The sequence below is a fragment of the Ceratotherium simum genome, chromosome 19 (assembly GCF_057802395.1).
Source record: "Ceratotherium simum simum isolate JZ-2026a chromosome 19, ASM5780239v1, whole genome shotgun sequence".
Taxonomy (NCBI): domain Eukaryota; kingdom Metazoa; phylum Chordata; class Mammalia; order Perissodactyla; family Rhinocerotidae; genus Ceratotherium; species Ceratotherium simum.
This window is the reverse complement of record NC_141918.1, coordinates 11945926-11957570: the sequence shown is the minus strand read 5'-3', so window position 1 is coordinate 11957570 and position 11645 is coordinate 11945926. Positions and strand designations below refer to the sequence as shown.

The 11645-nt window shown below is 39.7% G+C and overlaps 1 pseudogene; it reads right to left on the bottom strand.

Annotated features, from left to right (window-relative positions):
• Window positions 1–7996: 7996 nt before the first annotated feature.
• The window catches only part of LOC101394528 (small ribosomal subunit protein mS26 pseudogene), a 36477-nt pseudogene continuing 32828 nt past the window's right edge, over window positions 7997–11645 (bottom strand).

The following is an 11645-nucleotide window of genomic DNA, read 5'->3' as shown; positions in this document are numbered from 1 at the left end:
AATGTGAATTAGTACAGTTTGGAGATGGAATCAAAGCCAATTGTCCCAAGTTTACATAAACACTTTGGTCTTTGACAGTAATAAAGTACTGCCGGGATTATCAAACTAGAAGATTATTTTTGCCTGAGGGAAAAAACATTGGATTTACTGTCAGAAAATTAATGATTATGAAACATGTATTTGTTTATATTAAAAAAGTTGTCAACATGAAGTATGATGACTAAAAACATTAAAAAAAAAGGAAAGGATTCTAAAATATACATCTTTGCCCAAAATGTGTACCAAAGCTGTCGTGGAACCAAATATCTCCATTTCTTAGTGAGAGTCCCTCGTGTGCTCTTGTTCGGGCAGCGTCTGTTTGCCCTGTCAGGTCCTTCTCTACTGTTGACCCTATTTGGGCCTCAGGGACTGACCTCTTCAGACAAGTTAATCCAGCACTCGTTCCCTCAGCTTTTGTGTGAATTTGGTCAATGAGAGGCTGTGGCAGGAGGTCAGAGGATGGGGAGAGAGTGAGGTTGGCCATTTAAGTTCCTGGCTCCTTTCTTGTTGGGCTGCCATTTGGCAGTTCCTGCATCCCTCTACCTAAGGTCACAGCTCCTGTCAGAAGCCCTTGTCCTCTAGCTCTGATTCTCACTAGGCTAGCTTCTGAGAAAACTCTCTCCTTTTACTCTTCAGGCTTAGGAGTGGTAATGGCTTTTACTGTTGTCAATCCTAGGCTCCTTCACCATCCCCGTGGCTTACCTTAATCCTGTCCACTCTTTTGTAAATATTCCTTTCATTAAAATCTCTTCAATTGTTCTTTTTGTTGTTGTTGTTGTTGAGGAAGATTCGCCCTGAGCTAATGGCTGTTGCCAATCTTCCTCTTTATTTTCTTTGCTTGAGGAAGATTAGCCCTGAGCTAACATCTGTGCCAATCTTCCTCTATTTTGTATGTGGGTCGCTGCCACAGCATGGCTCGATGAGTGGTGTAGGTCCACACGTGGGATCCGAATCTGTGAACCTGGCCTGCCGAAGTGGAGTGTGCCAAAGTTAACTACTATGCCACCGGGCTGACCCCTCAATTATCCTTTTTGATTGTGCCTTAAATTTCCTGTCAGGGGAAACTTTGGAGATAATATACTATTTGACTCATACATGAATCACAGTGTATTGTCATTAAGTATCTTAAAGACTCCAGTGGCTTCTTATGTGCTTGTTGTATTCCACAACTAGACTGTAACAGATTCAAATATATATACAAGCACTTTGCCATATCCAGGAGGCAGTTTCCTTGTATCTGTCCTCTCTTATATGTGTTCATGTCAAAACTCTTTGAATATATCTTATTTTATTCCTCCTATCTACTTTCCCCTTTCATGGTAATTTCTCTGACCACCTACAGTTATTATTCAGCCTCCAGCAATAGTTTTAACTTTTTTGAGTCATGACTCCTTTGTGAATCAGATGAAAATATAATTTTTCTCCCCAGAACAGTACCTAAGATATATACATAATGAATTTGCATATGATTTATTTTACTAAATTGGAAAGTGATTTTGACCACATAATAATTTATTCATGGAAAAAAATCATGTAAAATCTAATAGTGACTTTCTGGAAACAATTAAAATGCATCTAATTTGTGCAAAAATACTTCTAAAAAGTAAACATTAACTCTGCCCAAATTAAGAATTCTGATGTTAAACTTGAATAAGAGGTTGACATAGCAACGTGAAAGTTATCTTGGGCACCAATTGATTTTGACATTTTTATTCTGATGGCAACCAGTGCTAAAAAATTGTGACTCAAAGGTAGGTTGCTGTCAAAGAACACCAGAATTCTCTGAGACTTTTTTGGGTTGAATTTATGTAGCATCCTTTCCTTTGTCTTCAAATCAGTGAGTTTACCTTTGCAAGCTGGCATTATTGATTGTCTCTATGCCAGAAAAGAATGGATTATGAGTTCATATTTAAATTTTACAGTTGTCTAAACAGAAGGAATCTGCAAGCGAATTCTCCAGTGTTTCCAGTTATTTTCAGATTTCTTTATGCAAGGAAACTGAGAAGGCCTTGTAACTCTTGACTCTAACCTGTAAAAGGACTTTCCCCAACACTGCAAGGTTGGCATGGATGTCTGCCTGCAATTTTAGCTTTCAGACTGGAGCTTGGACATGGTTTGATTAAGTAGGATGCTTCTGGCTGCAAATACAAAAGCCCGATTCAATGAAGAATTGTACAGTAAAGAAGTTTATTATCTCACATAACAGAGAGTCGAGAAGTGGAGTTTTGATCAGGTTGGTGACTCAGTAATTCAATGATGTCATCAAAGATCCAAATTATTCCCATATTTTTCTCTGTTTTTCTCAGTGTGACAGTATTGAATTCAGACTGGCTTCTCTCATGGTGGCAGGATACTTACCAGCACTATCTGATCCAACATATATTCTTGTTCACATCCTAAAAGAGAACCCTTTCCCCCAACTATGAGTTGACCAACATAGGCCACATGACTTCTCTATCTACAACAGGAGCCAGAGCAATGCCATGTGCTCCCTGCAGGAACAATGTGACCATGAGATCTATGTTCCCTCAGTCATTTGGGGAGAATATCCAAACAAAATCAGGATTCTATGAGGAAGGAAGAAAGAGAAATGGATGTTGGGAAAATAATTTTCTCTAATAATATTTTCAGTAGTATCTATAAAAGCACCAGTAGGAAGCACATAGAAAGATTTACCTCAGTAAAAATATCTGCTAATTAAACCAAACTATAAATTAACTCTCTATAGTTATTCTGAGAATGAGTATTCCTTTTCCCTAAAACTTTTGCCTTAAGTTCTATTGTGTTTTTGGAAATTCAGCAATCTAACATGTATTAGAGAAGAACTTCATATTCTGTTACACTTTTTTGAACCAAAACTGATTAAAAAGCAATGGATTAATACCCTGGTTTGACAAGATCACAACGCTAGAGAAAACATCTTTCTGGATTGTTGATGGGGGATTGAGTTCAACACACTGACATCAGGAGTTACAGGATGTGTAGTTCTTTCTTTATCAAAGCAGCAAAGTCAGATGTGACGCTAAGGGTTGCAGGTGTTCCACTTATACATATAATATCCATATTTTTCCTCGTTAAAGTTTTGATCAACGAAGAACCTTCTCACCATTCTGCAGATGTTGATGTGTGTGTGGTTTCCAAAAACGACTCTCAAAATAGGAATTACTTAAAGATGTCAGTAAGCAAATATGTAGGCAGAATCTAGAAGTTGGCTGTACCAAGCTTCTAGATGTCAGTTTCATTCAGTTGTGTATTAAGGGAAGTGTATGAACTCACAGTTTCTATTACTTAGACATGTCAGTGATCCTGGAATAGATGATTTTTTTCATTTTGACAGTAGCACTGCTTTAAGGCTGATTATAAGGTTGGAGCCCTTTGCCATGGGATTTGGTGGCCAAGTCAGACTCTCCTGAATGCCACTCCACCACTCCCTTTAACATTGCTCCCATTTGACCTCCCTCTTTTGCCTTTTCTCTCCTAGATCTCCCCTTTCCATCCCCCTCTTTGCTACCTTCCTCATTCTCACCTTTTCACTTTCTTATTTTCTCATCTTTCTCCTTCTTTCTGTCTTCCATAACTCCTTCCTTGTGTTCTCTTGGTTGCTGCCATCATTCTTGTTGCATCAGAAGAATTTCCAGCAACAGAATGTAATAGGCAGTGTTTTTAATTAAAAAATTAATAATTTGATTTTCTTTTGCCAATTTTTGATCCACAGAGGGATGAGTGACAGTGAAGGAAACTCTCATAGTGAAGGCGTGTGAGCGTGTGTGTGTGTGTGTGTGTGTGTGTGTGTGTATGGTATGTAATAAGCAAAAATTGATACATTTTCTCTTTTAAACAATGATTATATTGATGACTGGTCTGGTGGGTAGGAAAAAAGGGATCCCTCTTTCTTGAGTGTGTTTCACATATTCTAATAAAGTCAGAGTTTGACCAAGGACCTTAAGGTATTAGAATGTCCCTAGACTAAAAATTCTACCAATATCTTTTTTTCTTTAGCTTAAAATTTTTATTTTTTGTAAGCAGGGTAAAGAGGATATCCATGTATGAGACAGCCTGGTGGAGTGAGAGGGCACACATGTAGGATGGCCTGGAATGGGGTATCAGAGTCTGGGCAGGGTGAAGAGGGCATCCTCTTGGGGGCCTGTGGCCTGGCATGGGGGTGTCAGAGAATGAATAGGTTGGGGAGGGTATATCTACAGGGTGGGGGAGGGTGACTCGGCAAGAAGTTTCAGTGACTGAGTACACCAAGGAGGACATCCATGTGTGGTCATGGCCTGAGTGGAGTACGGAGGACAACTCTGTGGGGGAGGTGGTAGTTTCAAAGATGAGACACTGGTTACATACGGGGAAGTGTTTAAATAAGTAACTATGTTAAGGTTAATGGGAGCCAGGTTTCTCACTGTTGGAAAAAGGAACTGCAAATATGGAAAGCTGGAATAAACTCAGTGGAGTCAGAAGATTATATGTGAAAATTCATGGATTTCAGTATATGCAGACAGATGTCTCAATAACTACAGATGTAAATATGTGTGGATTTATATGTATGTGCACACGCTCATATTCCCAAGATTCCTGATCTCTGTCCACTGAATGGTCCTGGGAGCAGTGACACTCCAAAAGCAACAAGAAGTCCTAGGGCTCAGACCTTGGCTTCTAAATACCATTCTCAAGGGAACCAGGAGTCCTTGTAGAAATGGATGATTCCAGCTATGGGCCAAGAAAAGCAGAAATGATCTTGGAATGTCTTATATCACAAAACAAGGAAATGTTCAAAGAATGATGAGGACATATCAGAGGACACAAGAGCACTCTGAAGGGGCTCCCACTGGCCAAGTCTGTCTCAATTTGAGCTTCAAAATAAATAATTATAGTAATGGATTATAGCTCATAGAATAAAACGAACAGTGAGTCCATACTGATAAAAACTACATGAATGAATACAAGTTTCGAAGTATATCCCCACAAAATATTATTAATGACACATAGGAAAAGAGTAACTGCAGAGTTGAGAAGACTGGAAGAAATCATCGTAATCAAGTAATCAAAGTGAACGTAACCAATAACAGAACAAATTGCAAGAACGTACCATTTAATAGGAACACAGCGTAGCTTCTGTGGTATTTTTACTAAAGATGCATAACCTGAATCTAGTCATGAGGAAACACCAGACAAACCCAAATTGATGGATATTCTACTGGCCTGTACTTTTCTAAACTGTCAAGGTCATGACAGTTAAGACTGAGACACTGTTCCAGATTGAATGAGATTAAAGAGACATGATAATAAAGCGCAACACTTGATTCTGAACAGGACCTTTTTCCTGTAACGAACACTACTGGAGTGAGGAATAAATGGCATTAACGTTTCAATACTAATTTTCTGATTTTGATGTTGTACTGTGGTTATGTAGAGAATGTCTTGTTTGTAGGAAATACACACTAAAGTATTCAGTGGTGATGGGGCATTAGCTTGGAACTTACTCTCAAATGGTTTAAGAAAAAAGTTCTTTGTGCTGTAGCTACTACTTTTCTGTAAGTTTGACTGTTTCAAAATAAAAAAGTATATATATACAAAAAAGGCAAAAAAATGAAAATCAAAGGAAGGGAAACTATTTCCTGTTATGGTTACAAGGAGGATTTTATGGAGAAGGAGACATTCAAATGGAAGCTTGAGGGATGGGAGGATGTGGTCCAGCAAAGATGAAGGAGAGATCACTCTAGGCAGAGGATACCTGTGATCTGTGTGGACTAATTGAATTTCCCACTCACCTACACACACGTGCGCGCGTGCACACACACACACACACACACACACACACGGCTACTGCTTTGGTTCAGGCTTATCATTTCTTGCCCAGACTATTGTAACAGGCTCCTAGCAGGTCTTCCTGCCTCCAGACAAGGAGCATAGAACCTACTGTGAGCTTTAAGCCAAGGATTTAAGATGAGAATGTGGATGGCGGAATGAAAGAGACTTGAGAGAGGAAGATAGTATTCTTCTCTAGGAAAGTAAATCCTCCTACTGAACAGCAAAGGGGTATCTGTCCTTGCTAGAGAATTTCTGTATCATAGATCAAGCTATGAAGTACAGCCATGATAAGGAACAGGCTAATTAGAAACAGCAGCCGCCAAACAAGCTCAAGTCTTGAAGGTGCTTTTTAGAAAGCATCCTTTAAAGAGCACTGTTTACTTAATCTACCAGTTCTGGGAACCAGAAGCTAATTATTGAAAGAAAATTCATTCTTATAAAAGCTATACGTGTTTATTACAGAAATTTGTGATGGTACAACAAGTTGAAAATGAGAAGTAAAAATCATCCAGCATCCCACAACCCTAATAATCACTGGCAAATTTTCTTCCATACTCCACCCTGCTCTGAACATACTCATAGATATCTGGGATAATTCTCTGCCTTTGTGTGTATGTGTGTGTGTGTCTGTGTTTTTTTTTTTTTTAACTTAATAATTATATTGTAAGCACCTTGTCTGGCTATAAAATAATCTCTGAAAACATGATTTTTAAAATTACAGATATGCCATTATTGTTAGAAATTTAGATTTTTTTCCCCTATAATAAATAGTACTGCAATGACATATCTTTTCTGAGTCTTTAATTATTTTCTTAAGATAACTCCTCAAAGTGTAATTGAGTCAAATGCTAAATATTTCAGGGATTTTTATACAAATTGGAAAACTGCCTTCCAGAAATAATATATCAATTAATGTACACAACCAGATCCATATAAAAGTTGGTCACTTCACCCACTTTAGGTAACTTTTTTTTTCTAAGAAGGCCCCAAGTATATCTTCAAATATTCTGCTTGGCCTTTAAACCTTGCATAGCTAAGAATATGAAGGGTGGAAAAATGCATAAAGAATGTGTAATAGGGGCCAGCCCTGTGGCGTAGTGGTTAAGTGCGCATGCTCCGCTGCAGCCTGCAGGGTGTTCAGATCTCAGGCGCACACCCATGCACTGCTTGCCAAGCCATGCTGTGGCGGCGTCCCATATAAAGTGGAGGAAGATGGGCACAGATGTCAGCCCAGGGCCAGTCTTCCTCAGCAAAAAGAGCAGGATTGGCAGATGTTAGCTCAGGGCTGATCTTCCTCAAAAAAAAAAAAAAAAAAAAGAATGTGTAATACCCTTCACTAACAGAATTTAAACAGCGTTAACTTATGAATAGAATGAATAATAATGCTTCAGCCATCACTAAAATTTTACAGTTAATGAAAGTTCCACTAACTAAAGTAGGTAAGATTGTTTTTAATTATTGCAAAATAAAAAATTATAATGCTATGTTAAAAATCATGATGATGCAGTAGAACAAAAAAATTTCCTATACTCAGTTGACATTCACCACTCTGCTTTGTGGATTATCTGCTTTGAGGATTACATAAAGTAAAATTTTAAAACATTTTAAAATGGTTTCTCTTCCCATCCAGCACAATGATTGTCTTCTTTATCACCCAGTCAACATATGCTCAGACAGTCCAAACTCATTTTGGTGCCATTGTAGGCAAAATGCAATTAGGAAGGAAAATTGATTGCTGAACCCACCATAGAACAAGGTCCTCAAACACATATAAATGACTTTTGATTACCCACTACTCTGCATTCGCTCATTAGCAGAGACAATTGGAAGCTGAATAAAAACATAATTTATTTGTGGACATCAGAGTAATCTCTCCAAGCCATGATGCCTTCCTTTCAGAGTTTAGAGAGTTCTATGTGGTTTTTATAACCCATAAAGGTTCTGAAGAGCAATGAGCCTAGAGAAGAAAAACGGTGAAATAATCGGTTTAAGAATAAGCATTTGACGTGTAGTTATTATTAATAGCGTGTGTGTGTGTGTGTTCCAGTAAACCTTTATTTACAAAAACAGGCAGATGAGGCCCAACTCTCCTAACCACCCACACGTGGTCCCCGGGTCCTGGGCGGGCACTGTCCTTTCTGATGCCCTAGGAGCCCCAGTGCTGTGATCTGACCACCTGCCCCTCTCTGGTGATGGCCCAGTTGCAGCTCTTCGGGGAGTCCAACGCTTCTTCCACCCGCGCCTCCAGGTTCTCTCGGGGGAGGTTGTTTTTCGCCTCCCCCTGCAGCTGCAGCACTTCTCGCCCTTGGAGCTGCGTGCGCCCTGGCCGGCGCCCCTCCAGCCTAGCGGGCCCTCCCCTTGGCCTGCCGCGGCTCCTGCTCCCGCGCTTCCTGCCGCAGCTGGTTCCCAGCCTGGCCCCAGGCCATCAGCTGCCTGCGCTCGCCGCCGTCCTCCAGGGCCTGGCGCTCTGCCAGGACCCCGGCCCGGGCCTCGTGCACCCTCTTCCGCACCTGGCGCGAACTCAGCCGAGGGTGCGCACGGTCTGGCGGTAATGCTCCGACCGCACCGAGAACGCCGCAGGATCCGCCGCGGCGGGTGCCCCGCGCCCGACCGTGGACTTGGCCGGCGGCGCGTGGCGGGCCTCGCGGCTGCGCGCGGGGAGCAGCAGCGGGCCCCCGGGGTCGACACCCGGGGCCACGCGCCCTCGTCCTATTTTATCATCATTTTTATGCCAAACCTCAAAGTAGGTGTTCCAGTCGCCATTTTATAGATGAGAAAACCAGGGATTTTGACTCAGGGAGCCCTGGGTTTGAAATCCAGACTCCACCATCAGTTAGCTGAGTGATCTTTTGCAAGCAGAATATCAATACATGGAAGCAATTGTTATTTAGGATTTAAAAGAACTTTGTCAGATTATTTATTCCTTTTTTCCTTGTATATTTATTGAATGCTGCTATGCTCCAGGCATGGGGCTAGGAATACAATAGCTTTAAGACACAGTTTCTTTCCTTAAGAAGCTTAACCTTTAGGAGCTGTTAAGAAGTTGCTTTGAGAGTGACAGAAAACCCAATTTAAAATGACTTGAAGAAAAATAGGGAATTTATTAGCTCACATAATATTAAAAAGTCCGGAGACAAGACGGGCTTCAGATTTGACTCACGGCTTCAAGTGATATTCTCTTTCCATTCTTAGTCCCAGTCCTTCATTTTGGTCCATTCTGCAGCCTCCTGTTGTAAGATGACTTCTAGTTGAGTCTTTGTTCAGGCTCCCCAGCCTGTTTCACTGTGTCCTATTAGCTCTCCTTGGGCACACACTCATCCGTGTACCAATCACTGGGGCTTGGAGAACGATTGGTGCTTAAGTGGCTTTGCTCTAGATCACATGTGGGACCTCTATGCTGGGTGGAGTCTACGCCACCAGAAGCATGGAAGCTTATTGTAAGACAAAGGACAGTCTCGCAGAGAGAAACTTAGTTACCAGGAGAAAGAGAAATAGAATCTGGGGAGTGAAGGAAAATGTCCACAACAGAGGTGAAAGTATTAAGAGACTAGATTATTAAACTCTATAAAGTACAGAATCCTGCAGAGATGCATAAGAGGAGTACCTGAGTCAGTCTTGGCCAGGTCAGGGAAGTACACCTGGGGAAATAATGCTTAAGCTGAAACCTGAAAGACAGTAGGAGGTAACCTATGCTGGGTTAGAGAGGTCAGCAGAGGCCAGATCAGACAGGTCCTGGAGTTCACGTGATGGAGTTTGAACTTTATCATGAGGGCAGTTGGAATAGGTTTCTTCCCATCACCTTCTGCATCATTAAAGCATTTGTTTTGGAATCTTCCCTACTTTTTCCCTCATATTTTTTATCGTAACTTTTCTCTGTTCCTGTTTGCTAACTTAATTCCAGCTAGCCCCTCTGCCTGTTTCCTGCATATTGCTTTTTCCGTGTCCTTGCCACACATATCTACTTGGGTTCAGTAGGTTCATATCTAGCATCAGCTCTGGTGAATTGACTCAGGGGAATTTCTAGATCCCTAAACTGAATAATGGCCTTAACAAAGCACTACTCTCTAAAAGGGAATTTAACATATGACAGAGGTGGCATTTCAAATTGTGGGGGAAAGGTGAATTATTCCTGAATGGGGTTGGGATCACTTAGTAGCTATCAAGAAAAAAAAAACAAAGATCCTTACCTCACACCAAACAAACACCAAATGGGTTAATAATTTACATACAAAAATCATAGTACTAGATGAAATTAGGAAGTTTCTTTTAAAAATAATCTTGCATTAATAAAGACTTTTATAAATAGGAAACAAAATCTAAGATGGATTAATTCACCAATTTGTTAAAACTAGACAATTCTGTAAGGCAAAAATATCATTAACAAAGTCAAAAGAAAAATGACATACTAGGAAAAATATATGCAATTCAGATTATGTACTAAGGATCAATTTCATTAATATTAGAAGAGTTCCCCAAAATCAACCAGAAAAAGAACAACTACCTTGAAAGAAAAACTGATAGAGGATATAAACAGAGTTCACAGAAAGGAAATACTAACGTTTTTTAAACTGTGAAAAAAAGAAGTCTCATAATCAGAAGGAAGGCAAGTGAAACTACCATGAGATTCTATTTTGCACTTAGATTATCAAAGATCACACTTTTTGATAATGCACTATGTCAGTGACAGTGGGAAATAGGCACTTCTATACATTGCTGCTGGGAATTTCAGTCAGTATGGATTTTCCAGAGGAGAATCTGGCAACAACTATCAAATTACCAATTCATGTACATGTTGGCCTGGCAAATCCACTTATAGGAAATTTTATATATATATATATATATACTTGTAGAGTTGTTTCTACAAGGATATTTATGAATCACGGTAATAGCAGAAGTTTGTAGAAACAAACAAAAAAACCCTTAAATATCCTTTAATAGCAGACTAATTAAGTAAAATATGGCACATTTATACTAAATATGATGTAACCATTAAAAATGATAACACAGCATGAAATAATCTCCAAAATATATCATAAGAGAAAGAAGTGAGGTGCAGAACAGTGCATATAGTATGACACCACACGTATAAATTGTACGCTAGTATGCATATTTGATATCTCTGGAAGGATACACAAGAAACTGGTTTCGTTGATTGACTCCAGGGAAGGAAACTGTTGGCTGAAAGGCAGAGGTGGGAGGGACCGTTGTTTTGTGCATATATTGCCTATCTGAAAAATATCTCTCCTCCCCGAAAGTACAACTGCCCTCTGATGCTCTATCTGGCAGACCAGCTGACTCCTCTAACTTTTTTGGTCTTCACTTGAAGTAAAACTCTCTCTCTTTAACGCTCACATCTTCCAGAGACTATATACCAAGTTATCTGATGAGATATGTATATAAAACCCTTTGTCAAGTATAAAACACTAAACACAAGTAAGGAATAAGTATTATTAGTAGTAGTCTAATATCTTGAATTATGTTAATTTGACAAGTGAAGCAAGGAAAAATTGGAGTAGAAAAATAAATTTCCCTGATCCTAAGTAGATTTAAGCTTTCTTTTCTTCTGTGTATTTAACCTTTCCTTGTCAGAGAAAGAACCGCATCTTCCCAAAGTTTAGTGCGGTGCCTAGCTCACTGTGGGTGTTCAATGAATGTTAAATAATAATAATAGCTATTTATGGATCATTGCACCACTTGTTAATACTTTCTCTCCATTGAATCATACCTTGCAGCAAGCCATTTTTAAAATATATTCCTAACTAAATTAGGGTGTAATAATTCACAGTGAGAATTGA